Genomic DNA, 13132 nt, shown 5'->3' with positions numbered 1-13132 from the left:
CCGCGTGAGAATAAATGTTTGTGTTTGTGTTTTTAAAGGTTTTTTTTAGAGGGAATAAGTATGGCTTCACCATGGCCATCACAACAGTCCAGGTCGTTTTTGTTTCATGTAGCTCTGGACTAAATTGTTTGCTGGGCTATTAAACGCAGCTTTCAGTTGGTTGTCTCCACATAATGTATTCTAAATCCCTCTAGAGTAACTATCTTTTATCCTCTTGCTGAGAGCATTCTGTTATACAATTGTTACACTACAGGCTATATAAAGCAATAGTTCAAAAACAGATGAAATTGTGGCATGTGTTCCTAATTAACGTTTCTGTATAGGCAATACAAGCAAAACACAAGAGGACTCAAGGAAAATGGGATATTTTCTATTTAGTCTGTGGACCATTTTGACTCTCTTTGCTTTGACAGGAGCTCAAATTGGTTTATCATGCAACACTTCAAATATTGAAATAACAAGCTTCAAATATCAGCTATATTTTCAATATTTTTCGACCAGAGGTTCGTCACGAAATTTCTTATCCTGCCACTAATGTGATGACAACATTATTAGTACTTATATTTAATTAAATAAAAGGGAAAGAAAAAAACTGTAAGGAGAAAAGTAAGTGCACTGTCAGATTGGACTATAACTGCGGTGGGTAAATGAGATGGATATGTGGTACACTGTAGGCCCCATTTGTGTCTCTGTAATTTCGGAAACTCCGGTTACCAAAGTGTTACTACGAAATGAGTTAAATAACCATTTACCTTTGTCTGGTTTCATTTATCAAACCACAAGTGGAAGACTCCTAACACGGGGGGGCTATTTGTTTGCTTTACACAAGCAGCTGGGTGCGATTTCACGTTTGAGATATCTGTCTGAAAGCGAAACATTTATTATCCTAAGTTGTCAGCGAACCTATTTCTCCAAAACCCTCAATGCAAGCCAGTGGTTTTATGCAGCAATGGAAATGTCCTATTGGCGTTACACGTCACTTCATTTCACTTATAGTTGCCTGCTTTTCCCGGTCACATTTGACAAATACTGTTTGAGACAATAACAATTTCCAAGTAGCGGCTGTGTGTATGGGGGGCCCTCTGAAGTATGCCTATGACACGGCTTATTTCTTATATTGTCTTGTGCGTAAAAATGATGACAGCACAGGACAACAAGTGCTTCGCCATGGCCACCGCGCACCTCATCCACAGCGAGGTTACAAATGGCTGGGAACCGCACAGGGAGGACAAATGTCCAAAATTAAATAGATTCCCGTGAGATGTTTTGCGCTATATCTCAGCAAACAGCCTGATTTTCTTTGTGTATTTACTGTACACAGTCAGTGGAGAGAGACGTCTTCTGATTACACTGTGCTGTTCTGAGATCTGTCGGCGGACCTCTTAGGCAACCTTTAAGCCATGGATCATATCCAGCCCTACGGGGTATACAATATTCTTAGCTGTTAATGTAACATAAGGGGACGCCTGTCTGAACCCGTGTGTGTGTGTGTGTGTGTGTGTGTGTGTGTGTGTGTGTGTGTGTGTGTGTGTGTGTGTGTGTGTGTGTGTGTGTGTGTGTGTGAGTGTGTGTCAGTGTTTGTGTGCGCACGCAAGTTCCTCAGGTTTGTCAGAACTGCGTGTAGGCAATGGTAGGATTTATATGTGTGAGGTCTGTCTGTCTGTATGTATGTGTGCGGGCGCGTTCTTTGCATGCCCGTGCGTAAAAGCGTCCATCTACCAGCGTACGTACGCGGGTGTGCGCGCTACTGGTCGAGGAACAGAGAGAGAGAGAGAGAGAGAGAGAGAGAGAGAGAGAGAGAGAGAGAGAGAGAGAGAGAGAGAGAGAGAGAGAGAGAGAGAGGTGGTTGTGAGAAAGCCCGGATCACTGTGTAAGCGGATCCCTTTGTGTTGATTTAGGAAGACGTTTGCTGTATATAACGTTCAAGGCTGATAATATCATTGCCTTGCCAGATAAATAAAGCATTGGCCAAAACCATCGGGTCAGCTATCGATCCGCTTTTTCTCCCCGAGAGAGAGAGAGGTAGAGAGGGAGGGAGGGAGAGCGGTGGACAGGAGGAAGGGGGGGATTGAGAAAAGCGAGGGAGAGAAAGGGAGAGAGACCTCACTCATTAGCATTCCACAGCCATGGACTAAACGCTGACAACTAACAGAGATATCCAGCTATACACCACTGCATGCATTTTCCCCCCTTTGTCTTCTTCCCCTGGCCCTTCATTTCCAGCGGACAGATCTCTCATCACAGCCAACACATTCTTATTAATGCCTTCTCCACTCTTTTTTTGTTGTTGTTGCACGAATGGACCCCGTGCACAAGAGCGAAAACCTCCCAGTAAAGGAGAGAAAAAAGGGGGAGTGATGTTGTAAAAGCTGTGCAGAAGTGACAGCGCTAAGCACACCGGCTTTACTTGGGAGAGATACAACTGTGTGTGACTTGACAAAATAGAAGTGGGAGACGTTTTTTTAAAATTGTAACCTTACCTGCCATTATTTAGATGTTTGAGGAAAGAGAAAAAAATCTGCAGCCTGTATGCTTCATTATCAGAAGGTAAATGATAAACATTTTATTTCCAGTTCAGCTTAGGTGAATATTTTAACCTAATTTTAGACGTTTGGCTCCATTTAATATCACAATTGCAGAAAATGTTTAACCCAGGAAGCGTTTATACAGCAGCTCTGGTAGACAACCTGTAGAATAAAATAAGCACAGACCTAATAACGCTGACGGAGCAAAATGGTAATTTAAAAATCCTTAAAATGTTAAAATGTTACATTTTAGCTTTTTTACGTTCTTTTTTAAAACGTACTAACTATATATATACACACACACACACAGTTTACTATTTAAATAATTTAGAAACTAAAATATGTGTTTGAATGAATAAATTAAAAGTTGATATAATTGAATGAGTGATATAGGGACTACCACTGACATTATTTGGACAAGCAGCCTTTTTCAGATGACTATATCTTAATATGCGCTCAAGTCTTGCCCAACAATGACAGCTGTTCATCTGATAGTAACTTCTTTCCAAGTTTTCTCCCCTCCCACCCCGGGGCCCCCGGTCTCTGTCTTGCTTTGTTGTTTTAAAATATGCATGTCTCTCCGGAATGCCAGTCACGGGTCCAAACTTTGTGTGTCCCAACCTCCCACATGATGAAATGATCCTTTTAAAGCGGGCTCAATATGTCTCAATCTGCACTCCTCTTCTCTCTCTAAAGCTTCTGGGTACGGGACACAGCCCAGAAATATATTAATTAAAGCGCACTACAGACTTTTTTAGCAGTGCGATAGAAGTGGTCGGATCAAGTCAAGCTCTGTCAACGACGGATGGATGAAGATTCACGGCAGGAAAAGGGGAAAAAAAAGTAAGGCTCATTTTGACACTGTCTCTCCCCCTCTGTCTCTTTCTCCTCCTCTGTCTCTCCCTCTCTCTCTAATGTGTGTGTGTGTGTGTGTGTGTGTGTGTGTGTGTGTGTGTGTGTGTGTGTGTGTGTGTGTGTGTGTGTGTGTGTGTGTGTGTGTGTGTGTGTGTGTGTCCCTTTTGCAGAGTGTTCTTGTGTGTTCCTTGGACTGAAACGGATAAAGCCAGGGGGAGTGAGTGAGAAAGAGAGAGACAGAGAAGTGTGAGAGAAAGGGGAGGGGGGATATATATGTAAAAAGTGAAAGAGGATGTACGTCTATATGTTCAAGTGTGTGTGTGCGTGCGTGTGTTCTTGTCATCGCCAAGAAATTAATCAGCATGTGACATTAAAATCTAAACTGCAAGTTTTCTCACTATTTGAGTCATGAATGTATGCACATACAGTTTAAGGACACATGTTTGTGTGAACTGAGGTGCTCATCGGCGCGCGCGCACACACACATATACATGCTGTGTGGAATAAATCGCACTACCTAAAAGAGACCCGGATAGTCGAAAAGGAAACGCTTGGTTTTAAAGGGGGAACGCGTGAATCGGCTTGCAGCTCAAGAGGAACTCCTAATTCCCTCTGTCAAGTTTTAGCGTGTGTGTGTGTGTGTGTGTGTGTGTGTGTGTGTGTGTGTGTGTGTGTGTGTGTGTGTGTGTGTGTGTGTGTTTTCAGCGGGATACCATGGAAAAAACACAGCAGCGACTTAATCATAACTATAATGCATCTAATAATGAGCTGTTATGGTACATTTAGGGGATAGTTGCAGTTGAAGCCAGTTAACCTGTTGCTTTTTGGTCCAAATCTAACAGCAATCTCAATACTGTGATAACATCCCATGAGTCCTGCAGCATTTTATCCCATAATAATCCACCCCTCAAAATATGTAAACACACCAACACTGGGAATCATTGGAGGATCTGCACAAACAAATTGAATTTAATTATTGTGTTCATTTATTAAATTCAAATACGTTTTAATAGACATCCCAACAGTCTGATTATGTCAACATATGGGAGGCCATGCAGCGAGGCCTGGGCTTACATACCTGATAACGCCTAGGCTTTTCAGCAATATTTACGGCTTCTCTTTCTAATACACTCCAGATGGTGTGTGACTTTGCCACCGCAGTCAGCGAGCCCCTCAGTTTTTACTTAGCAGCATTTTGTTACAATTACATCAATGCTGAGACAGAATTTATTGGTGACCCATTTTTGCTGCATTATATGTAAAAGAAAAAAATAATGATAATAATAACAATAAAAAGTAAGGAAAAAGGGTGAAAAAAAGTTTTGGCTTCTGCTTTATTTGCATGTGAAGAATTTTTTTTATTGCTCTGAAGTTTATTTTTCAGCACAAAAAAAATCTTTAAAAAAATCTCATTAAAGTATTGGGCTCAACTAGTTCCCACTTCATGGTTTGATGGATTAATATGTTATGAAGACAAAACACACAGGCCGCATTCATGCTTGACCAATCTTTGTTGTAGCCTGTGCGTTTTTTTCAGACAGTCACTCAAGCAGAATAATGCTTGTGAAGATATAATCTACTGAGCCTATACCCTCTCTGCTCCTTTGCTATATTATCCACTGACAATAAATTGGCGAACTTTTTTTTAGCAGGTATCCAACCTCTTCACTAAACACATGGGAATTCCATTTGCTGTAGGATTTGGTTAATAGACTAATTCCGTTTATATTTTATTACTATTAGCTTTACCAGGACATGAAAAAAAGATTGTGTGTGTCTGCTATAGTATAATTCTGTTTTTTTCTCCCATAAGTGCAGATACTCTTAAAATTATTATCTTGTAAAACAAAATAGTAATAGGAATAATTTATCTACCATGTCAGTATTCTTTTGTAGGCTGTTTCAGTAGTCAAAGTTGAAGCTCATATTATTTCTATCTGTGTTTACCTGGATTGTTCAGAGAGGCTGTTGAAGGTCTATTATGTTTGACTGAAACGATACATTAGAGGATATTTTTCATCTATGCCACAGGGAACCTCTCCTGACAGTGGTAAGGTTTCCCATTGACTCTCTGTAGTCACCATGGTTGGTGATCTCTCTCTCTCTCTCTCTCTCTCTCTCTCTCTCTCTCTCTCTCTCTCTCTCTCTCTCTCTCTCTCTCTCTCTCTCTCTCTCTCTCTCTCTCTCTCTCTCTCTCTCAGCCACCTCAGAGGACATGCGGCATGTTGATAAATACATGTCTTTTTTCCATCTTACTCAGCACCATCCATCAAATTTGTATGTCCATGTTACACTACTGTTCTTAGGGAGGCCGGTAGTAGTGCAGAAACACACTCCAAATCATCAACAGGGGATGTATTGCTCTTTCTACATACTAAATAATTACTTGATCATTCGCAGTGTTCTAGTCATATTGGTCACGTGGTGAATTGTCTTAAATCAGGCTATGCCAGGGTTATACTGTTTGGAGATTTAGAAGTGGTCTTTTGCTGTTCTCTGTGGGTTAATAACATCTTTACGCACTATAACCACTGTGTTTTGATCCCAGTAATATGTTGGATAGAGCATTTCTCTGGCTTGCCCACGGCTTGGACCACTCTACAGAAGACCAGTCGCCCTGTGGTTGCAAACTCTTTGTGGCCCCACATACCGCCGCTGTGATTATAGAAGTGCCTCCTCTCCCTTGTTAAAGGAGCAAAGCTCTAATCTATCCTCTGTGTCGCCCCCAAAGCCAGCGTGCTATAGTGAAAATGTGCGTGCGTGTGAAAGTGCGCGCGTGGAGAAGAGTGAGTGGGGGTCGGTCGGAGCGAGAGAAGAGGGGATGGGAAGGGTGGGAGAGAGGGAGAGCAAAAAGGAGGGGGGTTATAACGGAGTGGCCCTTTCCTTCTTTTGAGTGACACGACCCCTCTCTTCTCTTCAAAGGCCATGCAGAAATAAACGCATCTCATTTGAATGGCGATTTTTCTTGGTGGTATTTCGCAGCCAAGATTTCTGAAATAGGAATGTGTATTTTTTTTTCCTGCAATATTGAATTCGGGGATGGTTCTGGTGGCGGGGTATTCAATATTCCCATCTCTCCACATGCAGCATTCTGCAGCCAGTGTGGTATTTTGTCCATGACTACACCACCAATACCACCCCCTCCACTCCTGCACCCCCCACCCCGTCCAAATTCATTTGCATCCGCTGATGATATCAGTAAAGAATTACTGGCCCCGTATGAGGCAGGGTGGGGGAAGAAGGCTTATTTGGATAAAACTGGACTGCAGAGTGGACACGGCCCTAAAGGTCAGTCGCCCATTCATGTCAAGGTGGCAGGGGGTGTGTGTGTTGGGGGGGTCGGCATGGGATTGCCAAAGAGGCTTATTTGAAAGCGGGCGTAGATTTGAGGCAAGGGAATGAAAAGGAGTGGACCACAAAGCTCGTCATACTTCAAATAAGCCCCGTCACATCTTCACTCTCTCCATTCCACGTACGCAGCGGGTATATAAGGAAGGTAGGGTGTCAGTACTATGGCATGGCCTGAAGAACGAGCAGCAGAAAATACAGCATGTGGACCAGAAAGTGGATCATAGAGGTTTCGCTTCACTAAAGACGGGGTTTCTAAGGTTCTCCTTTAGTGGTTCCCTCTGATTTATGCAAATAAAATACTGCAAATAATGGGGCCAGAAAGTTCCTTTAAATGCTGCTGATGTGGAGCATTTCATGTAATCTGGCAGGGTTGTTTACAGCACCATAATGCTGAAGAGATAGAAAACCTTTCTGAGAGGATTCTTAACAGCACCAAAATAGGGCTTTGCTATGGAGCAACCCTGTCATTTTCTGATTACTAGCCTATATGCTACAATTTGGTAATAGTGCAAAATGTCAAGGATTTACTTCTAAGGGGAAAAGAAATATGTATAAAAAGAAAAAACAGAAAGAAGTATGAATATAATGGTATGTAGCTGTATATTTCAACTGAAGGATGCACTGAACGCATGCAATGTTCTCAGAAAAGTAAAATATGCAAGCAGTGTCTCACACATATACTTCACATTTATATATAGTTTATTAGGATTATTTTATTTTATTATTTTTTCACAACATTTTTGTAATGTAATAAATAACTAGTGGTCAGATTACATTCAGCACAGTCTCCTCACCACAGAATAGTAGATCATGTAAACAGTATCACATAATGGGAAAACACGTAAGAAAACTGCAAATGTATTTTCCATTAATTAATTAATCAATTAACGCACTCTCCTGCCGTGCTTATACCCCAATTTAGTTCGAGGGCACAGTCACCAGTAATCGTGCGCGTTCACGTGCACGAACGCACACGCGTGCGCACGCACGCACACACACACACACACACACACACACACACACACACACACACACACACACACACACACATACTTTATCACTTCATCATTGTGTATATATAAAAAATTAGGTGAGGTACACTTCAGTGGAAGCAGTCACAATTTCATTATGATTATTTCTAAAACTATATTAGTGCCCTAGTTACAAGTGTGCACATGCAGTCTAAACTTTATATGCAGTGTGGAGGCTGGAAAGGGATTATTGGACGCCTTAACCGAGTGAAAATTGTCACAAATTGCTGGTTGTCGAGGGGAGAATGACAAGATAACGAATATGAAAAATGTTGCCCCTGACACCTTGGTTCATATATCATTGCAAAAGCCGACTAATCAGTCACACATTGTGTTTAGTATTATTACACTTCAATATAATGTCTAATTGACACGTCAAAATTGTATATTTAGGTTTATTACACTTCCTAAACCTAAAAAGTACAATGTATTTTATGTATATGCTAATTCGGATTACATAGGTGCACTAATTTGATTATCTACAGCTATAAAGATTTTCAATTCACAGCACCTTTTGATGTGAGATTAATATACTCTAAGTTTTGGGTTAACTAACCTGTTCGGATACAATGTGAACTAAGATGAATAAAAACAAGAATGTGCCCCTTTACATACTCGCGATCAGGCTTTTACCACTGCTATCATTATTACTCAAACACTGCTTATAGCCTACTGTGCGTGGCTGTAACCGCTTCTACTGTTACTGCACCATCATTACCAGTAATTATACTATAGAGAAGACGACTTACTTCAGTCTTTGTATATGAAATAATGATTGCGATGAGGGTGAGTAGGGAAGATTACTGCAAGTGAGGATGGAAGTGTTAGAGGCATATTACTCACCACTTTACACACATGATTCCACTTCTTTTTTTTTTTCAAAACCCACCTCTTAACACCTCTTAGCAGCAGCAGAGCATCAGACATGCAGTATAATATATAATTGATTCGCAACTACGCTCGAAGATGCATTGTTTGCTTCTGTTTCACATACACACCCACAGTAAAACGCTGTGATACAGTTTATTTTGTCAGGTGAGGGAATCACCAGTCGACTTTCCCCTCCGTCACCCACTGTGACATTAAAAGTTGTCCCATTTTCAGCTTGACCACTGCTCATTTGCTCTGCCATCTTGACCCTTTGGATGCTCATTACAGTTTGATCCGATGGAAAAGTAAAACGCAGCAGACGTTGCACTAAGACTAATTGATCGATTTGAGCTGGATCATGTATACATCTTACATAGTAGGCACTGCAGGGCTAGGATCGCGACATGGCATGCATGATACACGAAGTTTTTGTGTCTGAGAGCACTAAACCGCTGCGCTTTGTTGTGGTGTCCCTCTGTGCTGTGTGCGTAAAGGCAGCCTCTCTCTCTCAGACCCTCCATGCCTGTTATTGTTTCTACCTTTGTTTGCTAGATGGCGCTCTGCGTTATGGGACCCTCTGACACAAGAACCGCCTCATACCCTCTCTCTCCTCAGCTGCGCTCTCAGCCCACAGTCCAGTGCCATTTTTAACCAGGAATTACAGCAGCTGCAAACGGCTCTAATGTAGTCCCACCGCTGTGAATAGTGGGGAGTTTTATAATTGCTTTATCCTATGTCGACTGACATTTTTGTTTGTTTTGTTAAGCTGTGGAATCACATCGATTAAAACCAGCGATCAGTATTGCATTTAATTTTAATGTAAACTGATAATAACACACACCATCACACAATATTTGAGCTTTAGATAATTAATAGTTTGTTTTTGCAATGTAACGTTGCAGAACATATACACTAATTCGAATATCAATTATGAGCAAAGGAATGAAAAGGTTTGAATAATCCATTTTAAAATAAAAGATGTCATATTAATTTAAGTAAAGACAAGATAAAGAATAAAGACTATAAAATCTTTGGAGCACAAATTATAGCTTAGCAGAAAACAGATCAAAATGTATTTTAAATATAGAGTAAACTATAAGCACAGGTATGTCACAGGGAAGACTTATTTATATTTAGTAAGGCAAAACAAAACGTGACATTGGCATATGGAATTATACAATTAACAAAAATTAATATAATTGTGCAATTTCTCTGATTATTTTTAGGAATCCAACGATCATTTGACCGACCTTAAAATCTGTTTTAGATTGGTTACAACCAAGAAAAAAAGTCTATTGTATTGTTTGCTGAGTGGCCCACTCTGCTCTAAGATATACTGCTGCAGTTACACTTTCACTAAATAGCGGCTTGTCGGTGTGTGACGTTGATGAATGTGTTGGAGACTTGGAGAGCCTTTTACAGCTGTCTTAAAACGCGCCGTGGCCCCAAACCAGCCACAAACAGATCAGGTGCAGGGGCTTTAATACGGCAGTCAGTGACAAAGAAGCATGCACTTAACACACATTTGGAAAACAGCCTCGGAATCGAGGAAAAGTTAAATAAAAAAATACATAAAAATCGAGTCTATCCACCTCTTTGGTTGACTCAAATATTTGTGTTGTAAATGGAAACGATATAAGATCTATTATATGTTATCTAAAGATGAGAGAAGAGACTAAAGTACAGAGATTATTATTTTTTATGAAGATACAATTGATTGTAGTTTATATTTATGGTTTTGATGCTTAATAATGAAATGGAAATCCTGTATTTCAACCATTTTTTATTTCCCAAATAAAACAGATCCAGAAAATACATTTCCTCTCATGTGGCTGAAGATGAACACAGTCCAGAACATAAAGTGGGTTGTTAATGGCGGTTTTTGGCTTTTTTCCCTCCCTCTGTGGCTTCATTTATTTCTCATATGAAGACATCTAAAATACAGACCTCCTGTATAGTCAGCTGAATTATTATATGGATATTAAAGCTTGTTTATATTTCGAGTATGGTAGCTAATTTCAATAGATAGTCTACTGACAGCAGACCCTAACGATTACAAGAAAAATGTGCCTTTTATATTTAAGTGGGGGGGCTCAATGTCTTGATAATAACACACGCACACACACACGCACGCACGCACACACACACACACACACACACACATACACACACACACACACACACACACACACACACACACACACACACACACACACACACACACACACACACACACACACAAACACACACACACACACACACACACACACACTTGGATCCTGGGTGGTGTGGCACAGCAGGTTCGCTTGTACTGTATACGGGGCCTCTCCACCTGCAGCCCCCCAGAAGACACAAACCCAGTCAGGCTTCACCTCATTCCCTCCAAATCCACGTATTCTCCTCCTGCTATTTACATGAGTTGGCCTACACTTGGCTAACACATTATTAGCAAGCAAAGGAGAGGGGGGGAAGCAGCAGTTCAATTATTTTTTGAACAATGGGCATAGGCCCGTCACACATTTTGAGTGTTTGAGTAAGGCTCTCCTGGTATTTGTTTTCCTCGACTTAACAAGCCATCATCTCACACATGCATATAGAATTGAAATAGCTCAGAGATCCCGCAGGCAAAGGGCGGGTTGCGGGTTCAATTAAGGTGGAATAATGCATGGAGACAAAGCGTATGACCTCGATTGAAATTGATCAGAAAACGCATTCACCAAAAATACACAGTAGCCTCTTTGTTTTGACTTGATGTTGCCTCTTTGTATCCACACTGAGGCCTATGGCTGCTTCTCAAACTGCAGGCTACTTTGATTTTGGTAATAATTCCATTGCCTGAATATAAAGCTAATAATTTAATACCACCCAACCTATGTCTAGACTGATTCACTCCTTTTTTGACACTCCTTTCTTTCCCTCCTTAATCGAATTTGCCACATTTAAGCTGGTGTGTGGATTTTGAAGCATAAGCAGCCATTTGGGCTATATCCCAAACAGAGAATACGAAGGTTTGTCATATTTTCTTAAGTAGAAAACAAGATATTTCACCGCCACAGTGGGATTTTAACGAATTAAAATATCTCACTGCTCGCCTGTGATAAAAAAGGTATGGGATTGAGGCGCTCGCTTGTTAAGTAACTTGCTGTCAGTATAGTTAGCAGTGCTCTGATATGGACGGTGGCTGCAGAGCCTCATATCTTGGGGTTTTAATTAACAAGCTGTCTCAAAGCCGTAGAGCTCCATCAAACAGCCGCCCCTCCCCTCTCTCTCTTTCTCCACCAGTAAATCCTCCTCCCGTCAGTGCCGTGGGCTCTCTCTCAAACTTTAGACATTCTGGTTCCCAAATCAACTTGTTACCACAGTATGTGAACCAGCTGATGGGGTGTAGCTACTATGAAAAAATTTGCAAAATGAATATGCCTTGTTTTCTTCTTTTTTGCTTAGCATCTATCAAGCGCACGTTTAAACACCAGACGTCCGCGTAAAGTATTCTGTTGGGGTTTGACTTCAAGTCTGTATAGTGCAAGATGCACTGTTGCTTTCACTGTGCAGCTCATGTGATGGAGAGATGACTTGTACAGTGTGTAAAAGTTTGTTTCACAAATGTGAGATTATGCACCTTTAACCTGTAAACCTGGCTCTGAATAATCTGTAAACATACTTTATAAACTCTTATTCCATATATATTTATTACTAAAAGTTATTTTTTGGGATAGATTACCCTCATTTTTATACCACTGTCCTAATTGGCCACCTGATTGAGTTAACAGATATAATTAACATCTTAGATATGATTAAACTGAGGGAGTCATACGAGGACGGATGGGTCCTTTAAGGATAAAAACATAAATAAACTCTGTAAGTGTAACTGAGTATTGTTTACATAGACGGCTAGCGCAACAGCCAGTGTAAACCGCCAATCTCCTCTCGATTCACCACAGCATTACAGCTGAGTGTAAGCACTGGCTTCAGAGAAGATTTGTCTTCGGTTCAGCCATTCAAAATAACGTTTCTCCCCCTCTCTCTCTCTCTCTCTCTCTCTCTCTCTCTCTCTCTCTCTCTCTCTCTCTCTCTCTCTCTCTCTCTCTCTCTCTCTCTCTCTCTCTCTCTCTCTCTCTCTCGCGGCGCGCTCTCTCTCCCTCTGTCTCTCCCTCTTTCTTTCTCTCTGTGTGTGTGTGAGTGTCTCTCTCAGACTATAGTAAACTTGGTGCTGGGCTCCCACCGTGGCCCAGACGGGGGTAATTTGATAGCAAGGCAAGGTCAAGACAGTGCGCTGTCCATGGTGCTGCGACGGGCAGGCTGGATGTTATCATCAAATTAGACAGGGACAAGTTTCAAATCGATGCCACCCCGGATGTCTGGAGACCGGCCAAGCAGTCGGAGTTAAAGTCCTAACAAGTCCCCTCTGACAGGTCAACACCTCAACACAAAACACACACCTCTGATGCAGCTGCCTACAGGTCATGCAGCCCGCACAGTAGCATGGACGAGATAAGCATC

General features: G+C 41.3%; 1 long non-coding RNA gene across 1 annotated transcript in view; it reads left to right on the top strand.

Annotated features, from left to right (window-relative positions):
• The first annotated feature begins 3025 nt into the window (after positions 1-3025).
• The window catches only part of LOC133978479 (uncharacterized), a 21246-nt gene continuing 11139 nt past the window's right edge, over positions 3026-13132 (top strand). Inside the window, exon 1 of the long non-coding RNA XR_009925016.1 lies at positions 3026-3368. This is a non-coding gene — a long non-coding RNA (uncharacterized LOC133978479). The remainder of the gene's footprint in view (positions 3369-13132) is intronic.

This window comes from Scomber scombrus, chromosome 4 (genome assembly GCF_963691925.1).
Source record: "Scomber scombrus chromosome 4, fScoSco1.1, whole genome shotgun sequence".
Lineage (NCBI taxonomy): Eukaryota > Metazoa > Chordata > Actinopteri > Scombriformes > Scombridae > Scomber > Scomber scombrus.
This window is presented reverse-complemented; position numbering and strand designations above follow the sequence as displayed.